Genomic DNA, 20503 nt, shown 5'->3' on the forward strand with positions numbered 1-20503 from the left:
ACCTGATGCTCCTGGAGGTTGGCAGCAGAACCAGAGACTCAAAGTCCTCAGTCTTTAGAGTTCATTCTTTATGGGAATAGTTTCATCCTGCTGTTGCTGACTCAATCAGCAGATGGCACATTCCTGGTGGCTCCACACTGTCCACAGTTTGTTTCTCATCCTTCCAGGTGATGGGGTGGATTCCAGTTTATCCTCCAGGGATTGTCTGGTGGTTCACTTGACCCATTCTTTGGCCGATGGATACTCCCTTTCTAGGCTGGCTCCTCCCTAACCGTTTATGGACATCAAGCATTCATCAACATACATTTCATAGCTTAACCATGTTTTAATTTACTGTCTCCACCACTTTTGGGGTGTGTGCTAATTCATTTGAGACTCCCGACCCTTTAATTGCAGAGGGTGTAAGTCTGTTCCTAGGAGCTGTTGCTGTTACAATGAAATGAAAGTCACTTAAGGCTTATAGTGTTTGTTTACATTGTATCAATTACTTCAAGAGCAAAGTCAATTAACTTATTTGTAAGTTTTACATAGTAATACAGTATCTTTCACAGGACAGATACAATCACTGGTTTCTACAGACAGTAGCTTACAAGTTTTAACAGAATACCCAAGAGATTTTTGTACTTGGTGAAACTGTTGGATTTTAAAGTGTGGGGGGAAAATTATGGGGGGGGGGCACTGTCACTTGGGGGAATCACTGTTAGTACCTTCTTTAGTAACCCTACATAATCCCCCTTTTGACCCTACGATATTTATATAATCGTTAGTCACTTTCTTTTTAACCTGTTTAAGAGAAGGTACTGTGAGGCAACATGCGTTTGTGATTCCAATTTAGAGTACATTTTTTTATCTGAAAACACATGCCACACATACCAATTATACAAATACAATTTAATATCAAGACTACTATCAAGGGGTGTAGCATTACTGATAGGATGCCAGTGGTGGTCGGGGACCATCCAGAGAATATATCATACCAGTGGTAGATTGTAATTTGTTTCCCTGCAGTGGCAATTCGTAACATGTCCCCATTGGCATATATAATATGAATAGTCCGATTTTCTACTTGGTCATTTGTCTGTTCCAAAAATTTGGTCACTTCTTTGCTTTTAATTAGGCTATCAGTAAGATCTTGCCATCTAACCTCGAGCCAGTTAGTGTTAGCTGGGACCTTTTTGGCCGCGGTAAATAGTAAGTGTGATTTCTAGTAAAAACAGTACTGACATTGCATTTACATTCATCTACTGGGGGGGTTGCTAACACTCCCATCCTCCCAAAATACTTCCTCCCACGAGTGAATACATACACATTGTTTATTGTACAATACTTTGGTGTCATTATCCAATTCATCCCACATATGTGATCCCTATGAAACATCTTTACTACAAGGCTCTGGGGCAACAGGTAAGGTGAGGCATACCCACTTTTGAGGAGTCCATTGGGTACAACCTCTAGTGTCCAATAGTTTTCCTCCCTCCCCAGCCCACTGACTCGAGGTCCGAGGCAGCCAGAATTGGCTAACCTTCCATACCTTTGCCTCCAGAGACTGTTGATGTGCTATTTTTACAATTATTTCCCCAGTTAACAAGTCTGGTTTCACAGTGCTGGAAACATACTGCATCCAGTCATATTGGTAAGTATCAGAGAACGTTTCCTTTGTTTTAACAAATGCATTAAAACCTTAATATTACCCGAAATAACCCAAAACATTTTGTGTTCCAAAGTAGATAGGGCAAGCATCTGCATTTCAGTGCATCCCATATGAATGGGTCACACTTTATGTAATTGTTTTAAGGCAGAACCAACATAACAGTTAGGATTACTAATAGAACAATGATGGAATGAAAAATTATATTTAGAACTGCTGACCAGGTGGGCTGCTCCTACAACACTCTGCCCCTTTATCTATGATTATTACAGTAGTTGTTATTGTAGGGCACAGGTGATCTGTTGCAAACAAACCAAACAATTATAAGCAGGTGAATATAACTAAAACCATTACAATTGACTAAACACCAGAAATAACCTAAACACAAATGCAAACAATTATAGTTATAATAAATGGGAATACAAGAAAACCATCACCATTACAATAATTGGGTACATTGACAAAATGAGGCCTTAAACTAACATTTAGTTACTAAAATGTTGCAGAATCCCCTATTCCTAACAGTTGTTTTTAAGAGGTCTCTGGGGACCTAAAAGATGGGGCCCTGCAATTATGGGCCAAGGTCTTACAGGTTATGGGAGCCCAAGAACTACCCTTTAGGGCTTGGGGAAGTAGAACCAGAGTGCATAGAGGAAAGTGTGGAATTAACAATACAAGCAAATGTAACTAACAATACAAATGTATTAATAACAAAAATTAACAAAATGACTATTAGAGAAACTAACAAAAAAAATAAACCTGATGCACTGGAGACCAAAGTCTTTTGGACACAAGTGGTGATTGATAAGTTGGATGGACATGGGGGAAGTAGAGAGAAGAAAAGACATTTGCCCTGTCCAGTGTAGTATCCCTTCTTGAATTATGTGCATTATCCAAGCTAGCTCATAAATTTGTTATCAATAGTTCCTTCGTTTTTGGCCTTACCAATGAGGAGTAGTGAGACATTGGAACATAAGTAGTACTCAACACAATCTTCTGCAGAAAGGCCATTTTTCTTTGTCCAATTATTTCCAGTAAATGTTTGATGCAACCCAAATTTTTAATAGGAAACTATCTTAGCTGCTTTTTGCTATAGCTCATGGATGTTTCAGAAAGTATGTAACTCATATAACTAGCAACAATACCAAAGCAGATACAGTTGAAGAAAAACTAGATTGTTTTGTGTAAAATGCTGAGTAATGGAATAATTTAACTTTTACCACTCATCAAAAAATAAAAATTGAAATCTGCCAAGCCTACCCTACATATTGGTTATTCAAGCTCTCAGATGACCCAAAGAGCTCTTGCAGCTACATAAATGTATTTTCATTTCTGATACCAAGTTATGCAATGTTTAACTGTAAAAAGTCCCAATGCTTAAATCTTGACCCCATGTATCTATCTCATCTACCTACATTCTCATAGCCACTGTTCACGCTTCTATCTGAGCACCTGAGGGATTATTCAAACCTGACTCAGGTAAGCACTCATTGAAAGTTTTATCTGAGTAAGGATGTAAAAATGTGTCCCTTTGTGATTTACTAAGGGGGAGGAGGAATCCCTTGGCTGAACAGACTAACACTGTTATAAATACAATAAGGAGTCCGGTGGCACCTTAAAGGCTAACAGATTTATTTGGGCATAAGCTTTTGTGAGTAAAAAAAACCTCACTTCTTCAGATGCATGGCCATGAAAGCTTACGCCCAAATAAATCTGCTAGCCTTTAAGGACTCCTTGTTTTTTGTGGATACAGACTAACATGGCTACCCCCTGATCTTGACACCGTGCAAGGCATTGTTATAAATACTGATTGGTGGCAGAACTTTGATCTGTCTTCTGCTGGGCAAACATAGAGCCCCAATCCTGCAAAGATTCAAGATGGGGAGTAATGTTACTCACCAGAGTAGTCCCAATGATTTAGTGGGAGGTGCTGTCTTCAGCAATAACTTTGTAAAAGTAATAGTCTTAGTATGAGATCATAAGGATTTTTGGTTTTCATGAAGTTAGAACATGTGAGGTTCAAGAGTGTTGTGTAGGGTTTCAGTTTGCAGTTTTGACCAGTAGGTGGAGAGAGTGAAGTAAATAGGAAAAAGTGGTATGCATATTCATTAAGGGGGCAGGGCTTTTGCTCTCTATATGCTATATGCCATAGTCTGCAGCAGGGGGAGAAAGTGGAGAAAATGTTTCTGACAAGTAGCTGTGTATGAAGGCAAAATTATTAGTGAGTAAATTACTGTTGGAGATCAGACTCTCAATAGTGCTGAGAAAAACTTATAAGGGTAAGACACAGGGAGCTGTCTTCCTTCCACATAAAAATCCACTGGCACCAGCAGTTCAGGGGATTGAAGAAGCTTTGGAACTCTATCATAAAGCCAACCTGAAACAAGATGGAAGACGAGGGGATGCAGGAAAAATAAATTCTGAGCAAGCCTTGCAGCTGGGAGAAAAGCAATAGTGGAAGCAATACATGAGGTTTCCTATCTCCAAAATCCTCCCAGATCCAGAGAGAAACACCAAAACTCACAATCCAAAAACTAAACTTAAATAATTTCTATAAGAAAGTGAAGCAAAACTGTGTCAATGCAGGTGTTTTTGGGGAAGAGTATGCATGTGCATAGAGACAAGGAACATGTTTTTTAAAAGCACCGAATTGATTTAGGAGGTAAAATCCTATTGAAACATGGGCTCCTATGTCACTTAGGTTCTTTGAAAGTTTTATACATTATGGCCAGCTGGGGGACAGTTTGGTCAAAAGAGCAGTAGAGATTTGCTTCTGGATTGAGCTGGGGTCTTCATCATTTTCCAGGGCCTGTTCCAGACCTACAAGGATTAAGTGAAAAGATGGAAGCATCCCAGAGTTCTCCCCTGACTAGTGTGTGAGACTAGTATTGCCAAACCCACGTGTTCAGAAATGAGTGAGACCCATCCTCCCAAATCATGTGATTGTTAAACAAGAACCCAAAATGTATTCTTCTTTATCTTCTGCTCTTTTAACTTTTAGGTGATGCTCAGGTCACATTTTTAAGTTCTCGCTAACCATGATGACTGGAAACTTACTTTGTTTTTGAAAGACAGCTGAGATTGTTATGTATCCACATGACCTCAGGAGCTGGGGCTTTAAGAAATACACCAAATGCTGCAAGACTTGTGATAACATTGTGAAAGTTGGGAAAGTACACTGGGATGTACCTGTACTTCACCTGGGAGCACTCTCCCAAACAGGCTGGGAGGGCTGAGGCTGCTAGTTGTGCCAAGGAGATGAAACAGTTGGACTACGTGATCTTGTTAAAATTGGAAATAAAGAAAACCTTAACTAGTGGTTTGGGGAGAGGCTGAAGAAATTGCACTACAAATGTATTATTGATGCAGTCCTAGTGTAATTCTGTGGAATTGGTAAAGTTACATCAGGGATTAATTGGCTCATTGTTTTCATGAAGAAGGCTGTATTTTGAGGAAATTGCAGAGGATATAGTTTCATTTTGAGGAATGGATGTAATGAAAGTGTTGAACGTTGTAACAGGTAGAGTTTTGGAATCAGGGCTGCAGTGTAAGAAAATGCAAGAACAGCACTTTCTCATAACCATTTATGGCAAGTTAAGAATTACTTGGACTACTCCCCCGGAGTACTCGATTGCTCAAAGTTTCCCTCTGCCTTTCTTTGAGTTTCTTCAAAGCATTGTTTTTATAGCTTTGTAGAATTGCCTTCTCTGGAGCTCAAACATGTTATAGAGTTGATTGCCTATGTATTACCTTGTAGTTCCTCTCTTCTTTGTGTTCTGTTTGCACTCTCTCCAGCCAGATCCCTCTTAGTTTTGTTTATATATCAAAACTATCCCTCCCCTTTTGCCAGTTGCTTTGCACTCTAGTAGGGTTTTGTCAAAAAAAAATTCACTAATTTTTAACCACTCCTTCAATCTCTGAAGGGGGGAAATGATAGTATTGTTTCACTGCTTTTCTTAAACAAGCAATTTCAATTTTCCCTTTATTTATAACTAGACAGATTATTTGTATTACAATAGTAGCTAGAGATTCCAACTGAGATCAGGGCTATTATAATACCTGGCTTCTAAAGAACAGTGGTAAACAAAAGTCTTGTGCCTATATCATTCAATCCCAGTCCAAAAATGTTCATGAAAGATATAGTATTTAAAAGATGAGAGATGTTATGCCTTATAATAATGCTAACAAGGGTTTAAAAGAAGCACAAGCAAAGCTTGCTGGTTTCATTCATTGGCACCCCATGCTTAAAGCAAAACCTATTATTCTGGTTAGTAAAAATTAATATATAATTCTTGAGATACAATCTGCTTGGGACTCTCATAAAAAATAAATACAATAATTGACCCTTCTGTAGTAGCCGGGATGATCAGAAGTATCTTGGTAACCATCTGGTTATGCAGGCACTTATAGCCATGTTCCTACTATGGTTAGTTTTTATGTAAAGTGAAGAAAATGCATGCAGCCTAAATGTGAACATTTTTCCTGTCCTCTCTGATTAACCATGGTTACAAAGACACCAGTCATCCTTTACTCTCCATCACTGCCTGAAAAATCTAGTATTGTTCCTTGCCTTTTTCCTCAGTAAGTTGGTAAGAGAATGCAAAAGCTTCTTGGGTTGAATTTAAGAAGATGTGTCTAAGAATTATGCTGTCAAGCCTAGTGGTCAGAGAGAGATTACCAGGAGGGCAAGAGCAGGGTAGGCTCTTGGCTGGAGCTGTGGTGGAGCAGAACAGGAGCAGAGTTTGGCAAGAGAGACAAGCTCAGGGAGGCAGAGTCCATGGGCATTTGAACAACCAACGAGGAGCTGCTGCTGAGCTTAAGAACTGGCCTTCTGGCTTCCTCAGACAGTTGGGCAGGGTGCTCCATCAAGCAGCCTAGCTGACTTGGTAGGGTGTCAGGAGTACTGAGCAGCACATCTGCAGGGCCTTACTTCTCACATAAACTAAATGGTTTTATAACACATCTCTTCTTGTAGAACAATTCAACTGGCCACTGCTTGCTGTTTATCTGAAGTGAAATTACCTGTTCCACAGGTATTACATCTTGTAATTTGAGAATGACACATGCCCAGGGTTCTGCCAATTTAGCAGGGATTAGGTTTTCCCTTTGCCTAAATTCATAAGCTGCTGCACTCCTAAAGCTAGCTCACTGAAGAGAAAGCACAGTGCAGCTGTCACCCTTCAGGGCTTTGAGGAAGACTGACTAATCTTCATGTAAATCAGTTCTTAAAAACTCAGATCAATTTGAAAAGTGATGGACTAATAGCAATGGTTTGAGGCAGGGTTGGAGTGGGAAGCTTCTCACCACCCACGCCTGGCAGTATACCTCAATCCTGCTAGTGCAACACACCTGCTGATCCTGTGTAGACGCATGAAAGGGCCAGTGATCCCATATTGCTTGGCAGTTTTGGTAACGTGCTGTAATGCACAATTTTTTGCATATGATCGGATATCTAGAATTTGAAGCAAGACCCTCAGAGGTGAGAGGCTAATGCTGTCACAGCTCCTATTTTTGTATGAATTTCAGCTCGTTTTCTTTCCCCATAAAAAGAGGTAATCTGAGGAGTATTCTTGTCCTCCATTTATTACCATTTTATTTTTTGTATTGAAGTAGCACCTAGGAGCCCCAATTGTGGAGCAGGACCCCATTGTGCTAGACACAGCACTAACACAACAGACAGTCCTTGTCCTGAGTGGGGAAAGAGAAAAGTGTTAAAGATAGTCATAAGTAGTCTAGAGTTTAAAGCCAGAAAGGACCCATCAGATCATCTAATCTGACCTCTTGTATGTCACAGGTCACAAACACCACCCAGCTCCCACACGCTAAACCTAATAACCAGAATTGGACCAAAGCAATACAGCTCACAGAAGACTAAACTTTTGTGTGTCACAAACAAAGGATAGGAGGGACCAAGCTGCACCAATGCCTGAGGCCCCTGCAAGGGCAGGGAACTGATTTATTTTTACCCAGGTAATCCTTCCAAGTGACTAATGCCCCAGACTGCAGAGCTATGCTAAAAAACAAGCTGGCCCTGCCAATCTGACCTTCTCTCCAGACCCCACATGTGGCGCTCACTTAAACCCACCAGTCAAGCACCTGAGAGAGAATTCTGATTACCACCTCAGAGCGTTGGCTCACTCCACCCAATGTCCCATCGCTGACACAACTTTTGCAGGTCAGTTGGCTTTGTTTGTGAGCAAGATTTTTAATTTAGGTGGAAATTTGGGGGGAAATTATATTTTATTTTGGGAAATTCCACTGAGGCATGTATTGGGGGCACAGGTGTGGAACATAGCCATGCCTAAATCAATCCTTCCAATCAGAATAATAAATAAGGGAATTTTTTTCTTTATTTCAGGGCCATTCCCCTTATTCCCTGTAGCTGAAATTTTACTTATCCGTACATCTGTTTCATGAAATTCTCACATGCTCTTACAAGTTCTTCAAAAAAACATAGTTGAGCAATACTGCTTTAACAAGCACCTTTATTTGTACTTTTATTATTTGAAACATTTGTTTTGTAAGGATAAAGCTTTTTATTTTAGAAAAGCAGGGCTGGACCACTCACTGGGATTGATAATGAAATACAGACCCTTTACTTCTGGGTCACCACTTCACCTCTAGATCAGGTCAGTCAGTAGTGGCCAAAAGTTGATCTCATTTGATGTCTGTTTCAGTTGCCTTTGTGGAACAAGAGTGGTGATCTCAGTCTAGTTCTCCGTGAACAGGCATCCACAGCAAAAAATCTATCACCTTAATCAGAATGAATTGGCACTCTTGTTAGTAGTCTCACCAGAGGGGACAACGAATGAATGGCCTGTGGATCGTGAACAGGGATTTCTCCTGGTCTCACAACCAGTATTGAAACACGTTGGCAAGACAACGTGAAAGGTATGTTCTTCTGTTTCCAGATCCATTATGTAGCATTTATCTATGTGTTGTTACATATGATGTCCACAAGCTCAAGTTTTTTCAGTAGTAGATTCCTTTTAGATGTCAAACTGTCAATGGCTAAGACAATCATGGCTAGCAAAACTCAGGGGGGAGGGATAGCTCAGTGGTTTGAGCATTGGCCTGCTAAACCTAGGGTTGTGAGTTCAATCCTTGAGGGGGCCACTTGGGGCTCTGGGGCAAAATCAGTACTTGGTCCTGCTAGTGAAGGCAGGGGGCTGGACTTGATGACCTTTCAAGGTCCTTTCCAGTTCTAGGAGATGGGATATCTCCATTAATTATTATTATTATAACTTTCAAGAAGCAAACACTGTCATGGCACTCTTTTGAAACATGCTCAAGCATTTAAAATTAATATTCATTCATTTTAACTGGTGACTTGATCATTGCAAAGGAATGGCCTCATGTTGCTAAATTACTCCTTTAAAGAAAAATGGCTTTTCAGTTTGAGTTTAGCTCTTCTGTGCATTATAACAAATGGAAAATACCTCACTGGGGCAAAAGAATTGTTTGGTACATTAATACAGTTGTTTGTGGCAACAAGCTTGTGTTTGTTAACAAAAGTATGGTGATCAGTGCTATAACTAGAACTAAAAACAACAGATAAGGTAGCAGCTCCAGTCCCAGCAACCCTAACTATCACCCTTCCATATTAATGCTCTCGATCAGAGGAACTAAACTGAGAGGTGAGATGATTAGCCAATATGTTTTTCTTTTTCTCAAAGAACATGTTCACATCTCTGTATCACTTTTTTCAGATCCAAAAGATAGATATGTAGATGTAATTAGGTAACATATCATTCACTGTTCTTTGAGGTAAGTAGTTAACTACTTTCCCATCACAAGAACTTGGGCTTGTCTACACTGGCACTTTGCAGCGCTGCAACTTTCTCACTCAGGGGTGTGAAAAAACACCCTTCCCCCCGAGTGCAGTAAGTTTCAGCGCTGTAAAGTGCCAGTGTAGACAGTGCACTGGTAGCTATTCCCCTCATGCAGGTGGGTTTTTTTTAGAGCTCTTTAACGTTGCTAGTGAAGACATGCCCAAGGGCAGATGTATTATGCCCAAGGGCAGATGTATTGTGTAATACTACATGAAGACAATGATGACAACTGACATTTGTAGAAGGCACCTCAGTGTTATGAAAAACTGATTAATAGATCTTTTGTGTAACAAAAGATATCATTAACTAGCTGTTGGGAATGTTGGAGGGTTTGGTCATAGGATATAGAGCCTTTCATTGTCAGGTCATCAGTGCAAATCCAACTCCAAGGTAGTAACAAATGAAAGTTGTGATCATCTGATAGCTCTCTTGTGACTCATAGGAAATGAACTTGTGGTTCAAATGACAGGTTTCCACAGCAACAAAACACAATTGCTGCTAATAAATACCCGTCTTGACAATTTTTGCAGAAATAAAGCTAAGGATTCACTGCATAGAGAAATTACATTAGTCTTTCAGTGTAAGAGGTCACCCTTCCTGTGCTGTGGAAGAGCTGTGCTGATTCCATAGATAAAGATATCATTCCCATATTTGACTCTTTGTGTAAGCATTACATTGACTAACACTGGAAATAAATTGAGGATATTGCACCATCCTCTGATGAAAAGGTCTAGAATAAGAAACTGATTTAATTACAGCATAAATATATGACAAGACTCTAATGATCCTTGGCACGTACACTATAATGTGAAATTCCCTTAGCTGGAAAGGTGGGGAATTTATGAGAAATTCAGGATTACGTGTAATTAAAAATCACATCTATAGCACTATAAACTTACATGAAGTTTTACAAACAGTTGGGTATGTTTCCTGTCCGGAGGATATAAAATAAGGTAAACAAAGGCAAGGCACAGCCCAATAGTGTGAGAAAGGGAGGAGTTGGGAAATTAGAGGTGGTGAGTAGGTGCATTCTTGGAACACAGGACTTTCAAGAAGGGAGTGAACTGGAATAGGGAGAGAGCCATTGGCAGATGATAATAGGGAGAATGCCCTGTTAGTAAGGAGGCAGAGAGCGGAGAGTGATGGAAAGAGATGAAGGGAATAGTAAAGCAAAGAGATTGGGGGGAACAGGAGGAAGTCAGAGCAAAAGATATAGGGAAGCAAAATTATGTAAAGCCTTGTACATGAGGATGAGGGACTTAAACTTGATGCACAAATAGTTAGGATGGTTAGATGGGGCTTCAAGAGGGGGTGACCTAGACAGATATTGGAAAGATATTTTAAACAGTGCCCTTTAGAATACACTGGAGTGGGAGAAATGAGGTCAGAGATTTATACTATTCCAGGCAACAAGTAGCCAAGATCTGGGCAAGGGTTTACCAGTAGAATAATGAGGAAAGGGCAGAATGGGTGGTATCAAAGGGCAAAAAGCAACACAACACATTGAGAAACTGGGCATGGCGAGAGGAAAATAGAGGATGTGTGCCCAGCAGATGGGAAAAATGCTGAAATTTTCAATTCAGGAAAGAATTGCTGGAGGAAAGAATCTCTCTCTCTCTCTCTCTCCCTCTCTCTCCAAAACTTAACTTGATGGCAGGATTCTCCAGGGTCTCCTCTCTTCCTGAACCACTGCATACGTCATGAATTTCTGGTCATGGTGCATCATGGGGGACATAGTCTGTCTGGGGAATCCAGGACATAGAGAAGAATGAGGGAATAGGGCACCCAAACTACAACTGCCATAAATAGGGCTACGATTTAGTCACTGGTATTTTAGTAAAAGTCATGGACAGGTGTTGGGCAATAAACAAAAAGTCATGGCCCCTGACCTGTCTATGACTTGTACTATAAATACCCCTGACTAAATCTCGGCCAGGGGCGCTGCCACTGCTGCTCCGGGGATGGAGGGGGGAGCACTGCCGCTGCTGCTCGGTGGGGTTGGGGGGCCACCGCTGCTGCTCGGTGGTGGCAGGGGGCGGCCCGGGGCACTGCTGCTGCTACTCGGTGGGGGAGGCCTGGGGCACTGCTGCTGCTGCTCGGTGGGGGCAGGGGGGCAGCCCCAGCTGCTCAGGAGGCCATGGGGTCATCCGAATCGGCCACTGCAGAAGTCCCAAAGGTCCCAGAATGTCACAGAATCTGTGACTTCCATGACCTCTGTGAAAGACTTGCAGCCTTACCCATAAGGCAATGCAGAAGCATTTCAGAAATTACATTTTTCAGCCAAAATCTGAAAAAATGTAAACTTTTCAGTTTTTGGCTGTTGGGGTTTTTTCAATGAAAAGTCAGGATTTCTTCAGGAAGCAGACGTTTTTCATGAAAAATTTCATTGAGTTGAAAACCCAATTTTCAGTCAATAAACTGTTTCAACAGAAATGTTTTGACCATCCTTAGGCAGGATATGGAAGAGAAGAGAGGAAGCAGGACAAATGCTGGTGGTAGAGAAACAGATACAGGAATAATCTCTATAGGGGTGTCAGAGGAAACTGTGGAAGTACATGAGGGTGCAAAGATGAAAGGGTAAAAAGAGAGGAGGAGAGGACCACAAATAGAATTCTGGAGAACACGAACAGGTAGGGGACAACTAAGGCTTAGGAGATGCTGCAGGAGCAGCCAGCTAAGCAAAGCAAAAGCAAGAGAGCAGAATTATACACAGAAACCAAGAGAAAGATGAGGAAAGGGAGATCAATCAACTATGTCAAAGCTACAGACAGATCATGAGAAATAAAGGTTCAAGAAGTGAGCTTTTGATTCCTCATGGAAGAGGTCATTGGTGTCCATCGTAAGAGCAGTTTTATTGGAGTGGAGAGGGCAGAATCCAGATTGTTGATTCTGAATGAATTGGAGAAGAGGAAGTACAGAAACTGATATTAACGCCATGCTCTAGCACTGTGGAGTCAAAGGGGAGGAGACAGATAACTTGATCTCCCTTGCTTCACAACCATTGTGTGTTTGCTTTGGTTTCTCCCCACCCCAAGATGAGGAATACAGGAATAGGTTTGAAGGCAGAGGAAAAATGGTCAGAAGGGAGCGAACAATTAAAAATCCGCACTCAGGGTGGAAACATAGGCGTGCGCAGCACATTTCATTAGGGGGTGCACTCAGGGATTTTTTTTTTTTAAAGGCGAACATCATAAAGGTTGAGGTGTGGGAGGGGGTGCTGTGTGCAGGAAGGGGCTCAGGGCAAGGGATTGGAGCAGAGGAGGGGTGTATGAGGGGGCTCAGGGAAGGGGTTTGGGGTGCAGGAGAGGTGCGGGGTGTGGCAGGGGGCTCAGGGCAGGGGGTTGGGGTGAGAGGTGCAGGCAGGGGGCTCATGACAGGGAGTTGGGGTGCCATGCCACCAGGTACCTCCCCTGAAGCTCCCATTGGCCGCGATTCCCCATTCCCAGCCAATGGGAGCTTTGGGAGGCGATGCCTGGAGCAACCCCCCGGCCCTAGAGACATGGTGCCCTGATGGCCGCTTCTGAAAGCGGCGCAGGGCCTGCGGCACCACGGGGGGCAAATCCCACGGGCCGGATCCAAAGCCCTGAGGGGCCGGATCCGGATCTGGCCAATGGGCATTAGGGTGTGCCCGGGCATACCCAGCACACCACCTATGGGTGGAAAGCAGGCAGCATAAGGCAGCTACCATTCCCCCAATTCCCTGTGGGCATGCAGAGATGGGGAATGGGTGGGAGGAGCCTTGATTCTACTCCTTCCTCCAGTGCCTCAGCCAGCACTTGTTTCCTGCCTTGCTCAGCACCGATTATGGTTATAATCTAGTTCTTTTATGTTTAAGTAAACTCACTTGTTTAAATGTATCTCTAACCCTCACCCATCATCTTACTGCCCCATGATAGATTGTCTCTTATAAATATCCTACAAAAAGTGTTTCTTCCTTTTAGGAATATAAATTGGGAGCTGCCTGCAGTGTGTTAAAAGGAGTCACAGTTCTAGCACTACTTCTTATAGTTTAATGATTTAATTAAACACACAGGTCTGGGAGTGTTCAAGTTTGCTGTTGGAACTAATTTACTGGTAATCATCAAGTACTAAAACCTCTTATTCATTGAATGGCAGTCTTCCCTAACTGTCTTTGTTTGCTCTGTATACAGGAAATGGCTAGTAAATTGGGTTAAAGCTCCAAAAGATCCTTTGAAGATTACATTTATAGGGTTTTTGTGGTGTAAATGCCTTTTATGAGTTTTTCTCCTGCACCTTTACATTTTAAAGGTATCTGGGCCAGAGTGGCAGAGTTGATGCAGCACGTCACAAAAAGGGAGGTGCTGTGCTCTCATTGTGACATTATTTTTGTTCTTTCTTGTTTTACTGTTTTTCTTATGTTAAGCAATTCAGACTGGAAATATATGGTCACTGTGTAACAAAAAATCTAAGAGGAATATGGCTATGGCTACACTTGCAGATGTAGAGTGCTGGGAGTTAAACCCTCAGAGACAACAGCAGGGAAAGCGCTGCCTTGTGTTTACACTGTCAGCTGCAAGCGCAGTGATGTGGCCACATTAGCAGCTCTTGCAATGCCACAGAGAGCAGTGCATTTTGGTAGTTATCCCAGTGTGCAAGTGGCTGCAATGTGCTTTTCAAATGGGGGGGGGGGGTGGAGTGTGACAGGGAGTGTGTTGTGTGTATGTGGGGGGAGAGACAGTGTGTTTTGGGGGGCAGAGAGTGTGTCAGCATGCTGTCTTGTAAATTCAGACAGTGGCAGGGGGAAACCCCGACATCAGCCCGCACCCCCACCTCCTGCCTCTCTCATGCACACACGCCTGCCTCCGCAGCAGCAGCATTCCACAGTAATGGTTTGCATTGTGTCCTGGAGCAGATAAGCATGCCAGCTGTCAGAAACGGAGCTTTGAAAGGGGCTATCCGCATGCCTGCAGCTGAGTTCAAAACAATGACCAGAGTGGCCATTTGACTTCAAGGGATTATGGGACGTTTCCAGAGGCCAATCACAGTGCAGTAATGCAACACATCATCCACAATGACACCCAGGCGTTTCAGCCAGGGCACAGCAAGCTCTGTGCTTCTCATTGAGGTGTGTCGGAGAAAAACAGAGTTCTCACTCTCTTTTTTGGGTGCAGCAAATCAGATACTTTATTCTTAAGCGATTGCATAGAGGGAGAGAGTGCACTAGGATGCAGGTTTCCCCCTCCTAGGGTTACAGCTAGCCTGACTCTTGCTCACAGAAGAGACTGTATGCATTGAAATCCCCTTCAAATTCCTGTCAGTTCTTGCTCTACTTCCACAGGTCGATTACCAGGAGCGCTCCAGCTGCAGAGTCCAGACACTCTAAGTGCCCTGCCAGGGTGGACACCTCAGGAGTTAGGGTGCCCAGGGCTGATTTAATGCGCTCTAACTTGCAAGTGTAGCCAAGCCTTAAAGCTTAGTCTCTCTTACACTGGTGTAAATCAGGAGTAGCCCTATTTAGGTCAATGCAATGATACCACATTAAGTTGGTTTGAGAGTAGATTCAACCAATCCAATTAAGTTCAGCTATGACTTAATTTGCATAGCTGTCTGTGCCGTGAGCCTTGTTTTCATTCTCAAATTTCTAATTCCTACCAACAGAAATAAGGTGAATTTTCTGTTGTCTACCTGTTCTATTACTAACTAGAGCAGTGGTTCTCAAACTTTTGTATTGGTGTCCCCTTTCACATAGCAAACCTCTGAGTGCAACCCCCCTAATAAATATATAAAAAAGTATTTTTAATTTAACACCATTTATAAATGCTGGAGGCAGAGCAGGGTTTGAGGTGGGGGCTGACAGCTCGCAACCCCCCATGTAATAACCTCAAACCCCCAGCTTGAGGACCCCTGAACTAGAGAAACAAATCTTGCAAGTTATGTTATCTGAAACTAAAATAAGTAGTTTTATGTCATGCCAACCACAGTCAAATTCAGAAAATAGTTTCAGTTAAAAAAGATGAGTGAAAAAAGTCAGTGTTCCATTTCAACATTTTTTAAATGACACAATTGACTTTTCATTTTAAAACAATGTTTCATTTTGAAATTTATCTATGTTGTGTTTTTTTTAAAGAGTAAAAAGCATTCAAATGAAAAATTTTTTTTTTAAAAATCAGGTTTTGTTCAACCTAAAATTAATTTGTTTTTGTTTTAGTGCAGAAAAGCCAAAAAATGTCCATTTCAGGTTGAATTTCCATTTTTTAAAATGTTTTTGGTTCAGCCATTGGAGCAAAAAAATCAGTGATTCACTCGGCTCCAATTGAGTGCTCTGTAATTTCCAAAGCATTTCTTATCCACTTATTACATTCCATTTATTTCTTCATGCAAAATCTTTGCTTACTGTGCCATTATTATGTGTTCAAAGCTCTGTGGGTCTGATCTAAAACCCATTGAAGTCAAGTGCTCTATGCTTATATTATTCTTACACTGAAAAACCACATGTTCATCATCTGTAAATAAAACCTCTTGTACTAAGGTACCCATTATGTGTCCCAAGACCAAATGTGGGCTGCAGACCACCTTCTGACCACTGATTCCCTGGCAATGCAGATTGCTAGCCAGCTGCAGGGTTTTATTTCTGTGTACATAAGCCACAAACAGGTTTTATTCCCCTTGCTAAGAAGACACATTTCAAGTGAATATTGTGATGCCCTTTTATTTTTGATTAAAAACAATAATGTAAATGTACATAAAGTAACAACAGGATAATGATATTGATCTCTTATATAGATCTTCCCATGAAGTGGTATTTCACAACACAGATGGGAAGTGGGGGGTGCACACAGAAAAGTTAATGGAGAGTTTAGCAAGTTGTGGGGTGTGATGTTCATTCATTCTCTAACCTCTGTGACTTCTGGAGCCGGGGGAGCAGGTTGAACAGTGCCACAGAGATGCATTTCTCACTCCAAAAGCAGAGGGGGAGAGCCTCTCTTCCACACTGAAGAGGAACAGACCCTAAATAAGAATAATCTGTAGTAAACTGCGAGGCCATCAGGAAGTGTTGTGCTTTCCTTCGCTGTCTTTAGCCTCTCCCCAAGCCAGTTCTTTCATACAAGTTTTTCTATCTACTTTTTGATACCTTGTGGCTTTGATGCTTTGTCTGTCTTGAATTTTTCTTTAGTACCTATCAATGTAATAGCTAAATTCTCTCTAAATTGAATTGTTTCTAGCTAATTCTCTTGCCAGTCTTTTCCTTGTACTCTTCGGGATACTTCTGCTTCCCTTTGATTTAAAAAGTTGCTCCTCTTCTGAGACCTCCTGGCCAGGAGTATATTTTCTATTTCCTTGTCTATCATAGGCATCCTGAAAGTACCCATTACTGCTAATATTACTCCCTCCTCCATGTTGTTTTTTACTGCTTGGAAATTCCAAATCTCCCAGTGTTTTGCAAAATCCACATTTATTCATGAGCTTGGCCTGTAATTTTCACAGGAGAGAGAAAAGGTGAGATAAGAGTTTGAATTAGATGAAAAATGGCCTATATTTCCTACTTCATTAAATATCTGCTTCAGGAAATCATCTCAACTTGATTTGAATAGAATGCAACAGAGAAATATGCCTCTCTTCCCAGTACTTAATTCTGTCCCCATTTAAGTAAGTATCAAAATTTTGGCTGACCTCAGAAGAAATAGGATCAGATGCCCAGTGATTTCCCAGATCTTAATGATTTTTATATCTTTGGTATTTTTTTTCCTGGAGAAAAATGCCAAGTCTATTTGCTCTCTTTTGTCACTACAAAGTTTTGGCATATCCAGTTTGTTGAGAGATCTTTATATGTGCTCTCCAGAAGCTGCAGATTCTGACAAACATGCTCCATTGCAACTACAGCAGAATTGCCTATTGCTTTCCTCTGGTTTTGTTTTAATTTGACCCGCAGGGAGCTAATTGCAGGAGATGCATGCTGAGCTTGATTTTAACGTAGTTGGGATGTCAAATGTCCCTGTTTTCTCTCCATGATCATAATGTCTTTGTTGAAGGTGAAATAACACATATTTTGCCTCATTATCAATATTACAAAGCTCAGTTTGAACATCAGAAGGAATTAAAATGTTTTGAAAATTTGCATATTGAATCTGAAGGTCCTTCATTTTCTTTGTTGTTTTATTTTCCTTCTTGACTCTTTAATTCTGAGAGGATTTAGCAATAAGAAAGGATTCCCATAATATTGATGGCAATGTCACTTACCCAATGTCGTTTTCTAGAAAATCTAAAACTTCAGCCTTTTTACTTTGGTTCAGAAAAACATTCTGATTCAGGAAAGCAGTTAACCATGCTGTTATTAAGCAAGTGCTTTCCTGAACTGGGTCCTGAATGACTGTACTGCATAAAGGTTGAATGAACACACTCTTGAAATACTTTGCTGACCATAAGTGCTGCTGAACAAACAAACGCGTGCACGCACACAAATCAGTTTGAAACTGAATTTCTTTGTTTTTTCTTGCTGAGATGACAAGCCAAAATAATTTTGTTCAGGTCAAACAAAATGTTTTGAATGTCAATTCAAATCCAAGTTTTCATTTTGAAAATGTTGTTTTGAATCAGCATTTTATCTAGAAAATGCTGATTCAAAACAAAATATTGAAATGGATCATTTTGACATTTTTGAAACAAACCATGTGAACATTTCTGAAATTTTTGTTTTCATTTTTTTCCACTGAAACTATTTGCTTGAATTCAACTCACGTTCACTAATAGATTCAGTGGTCCCCCCCAATGCATTTTTTGGTGAATTTACTATTTGCCAGAAAAAATTCACCCAACTATAATCATAAATAATGCAGCCACCCCAAACTCGTGCTGATAAGACCTTCAGCATTAAACCATATAGGTGTTTCTTTTTATGGATTCTAAGCGTGAAAGACAATTAGAAAATAGTCTCCCCATCAGTTGTTATAAGGTCACCCTGGTATCTGCCTGCCTTCCAAGAGACATCAAACAAAAATATCATTTTTAATCTCTGCTAGCCAGAGCAAGTTTAAAGTTATTGCTGGGATTTTTCAAAATGTATTATTTTTATTAATTGAAGTCAATAGAACTACATTATACCCGGCAGATAAAGCATAAAGATGCTGATGTGATTGAAAGGGTTATTTGGGGAAAGTTAAATTGAAGAGATTCAGCTCTTAAACTATTTGATTTAATGCAGTGCTCTAAAATATGAGCTAACTTCTGCTCTCAGATTAGCTTTAATCTAGAACAACTCACTGAAGTCAATGGAGTTATTCCATTTTTCTGTTGGTATAGCTGAAACCAACTGTGAAGACATTTCCAATCAAGAGTACCTCCCACAGTACCACCTGATGCTTTAAATGTAATAGCTTTGCTTTTATCATTTATAATGCAGTTTAAAGAAAACAAAAACATCTATTTGACTAATGGGGTTAGTTTGCTGGTTTTTGGTTCGGGTCTGTCCTTTGAAAGGAAATGAGTTCCTAGAGAAGAGAGACAGAACTGAGAATTGAGAACTATGAAGTAAAAGATGAGCTGCAAAAAGCCATGGACTTTCTTGTTCCACCATGATCCAATGATCTAAGTAGTATAGGGATAAACCTATGATTGTTGAAATCAATAGCAAGACTCCCAATGAGAGTGGTGCAGGATCAAAGTTTATATGTGTACCCTTGTGCTATCGGTGGACAAGCTGAGAATATAACACTGTTAAGCAGCAATAAACCTCTGCTGTCCAGTTCTTCTTTCTCAACATCATTAACTGAACTGTAGAAAGACTTGCATCATGAAAGGCTTTAGCAGAGATGCAAACTGAAGAGTTTGCAGCAGGCTGAACCAGTAGAATTTTGGCTGTCTAATTTGCACCATTGATGAGGCATGAATATTTGTAAAGCACTTTGAAAATAACATTGCTATGTGTAGTAAGTGCTGTTATTTTTTTTTTTTTATTTTTGTTGGTGGTGATGGCAGCTCTGGCAAATCTCAGTATCAAGCAATGTCAATCAGATTTTCTAGATATATCAAGATACACTAATCAATGTGCTTCCATATTCATTCGACTAGCAAGCTCTAAAATGTATATAAGTAGGTAGTCAGATTTGAAACTGTAACACTTGAACACTGGAGATAGGCAAAATCCAGAATCTGGATTCTGAACCCTTTGAATTTCAACATGTGTGTATGGGAACAGATGTCAGAGTCCCTGGATTAGAAATGTCCACTCTAGTTTCATTTGCAAGCAGATCCAAGTCCTGAAGGAATCTATGATTCTAATGCAGCTGAAACCTCATAAGAAGAGCTGGTCTCATGAAATTTCTACCATTTGAAGGACAAAATTTTCAAGGATAATGTTTGAGATGTTGTCACCATCAGACCCGAATCCCCACCTGATCTCAAGCTGAATACAGCTCCACAGCTTATCCCTTCTTAAAACTAGAAAAGACATTCTCAGTACATGCCTTCTGGACCTTGATACTATATTGAGTTTGATGGACATCTTTATCTCAGCTGTATTTGCAGATACATAATGATGCAGATATGATAACTATCAAGAAGTTAATAATAAACTCAAAGATACACTGCTTGATCAGAAGTCTTCGTATTTTGTTGAGTTGACAGCACTATAGACCAAAATTTTTATGTAGACACCCGGGTGATTTTTTTTTTAAGTTCTTCCAGTACCAATCACCTCTCGATACCTCTCATCCATAGCTCACCCAGACAATTCTCGAAGCATCCATCAGAGCTTACACAATGTTGTTCAACAAAGCTGGTACAGTCCCAACAAAAGAGGGGTCGAAACCCTGAATGCGAACACCCCTGAATGCTCTGTGTTCAAAATCTAGAATCCCAGTGTTGTACATTGGGCCAATCTCTAATACAAATGGGACTTCTTGGCAGCCAGTCATTTCTTAGCTTGGGAAGGGCTGATTCTTTCTGTTGCCTGAAGGGAAATACAAAGGCCAAATCTCCACCCATTATGAACACAGCATTCTTCCTTTAGTATACCTTATAAAAGCACCAGTTTATATCTGAAAGCAGACTAAAACATTGCTTCAGT

This window comes from Malaclemys terrapin, chromosome 7 (genome assembly GCF_027887155.1).
Source record: "Malaclemys terrapin pileata isolate rMalTer1 chromosome 7, rMalTer1.hap1, whole genome shotgun sequence".
Lineage (NCBI taxonomy): Eukaryota > Metazoa > Chordata > Testudines > Emydidae > Malaclemys > Malaclemys terrapin.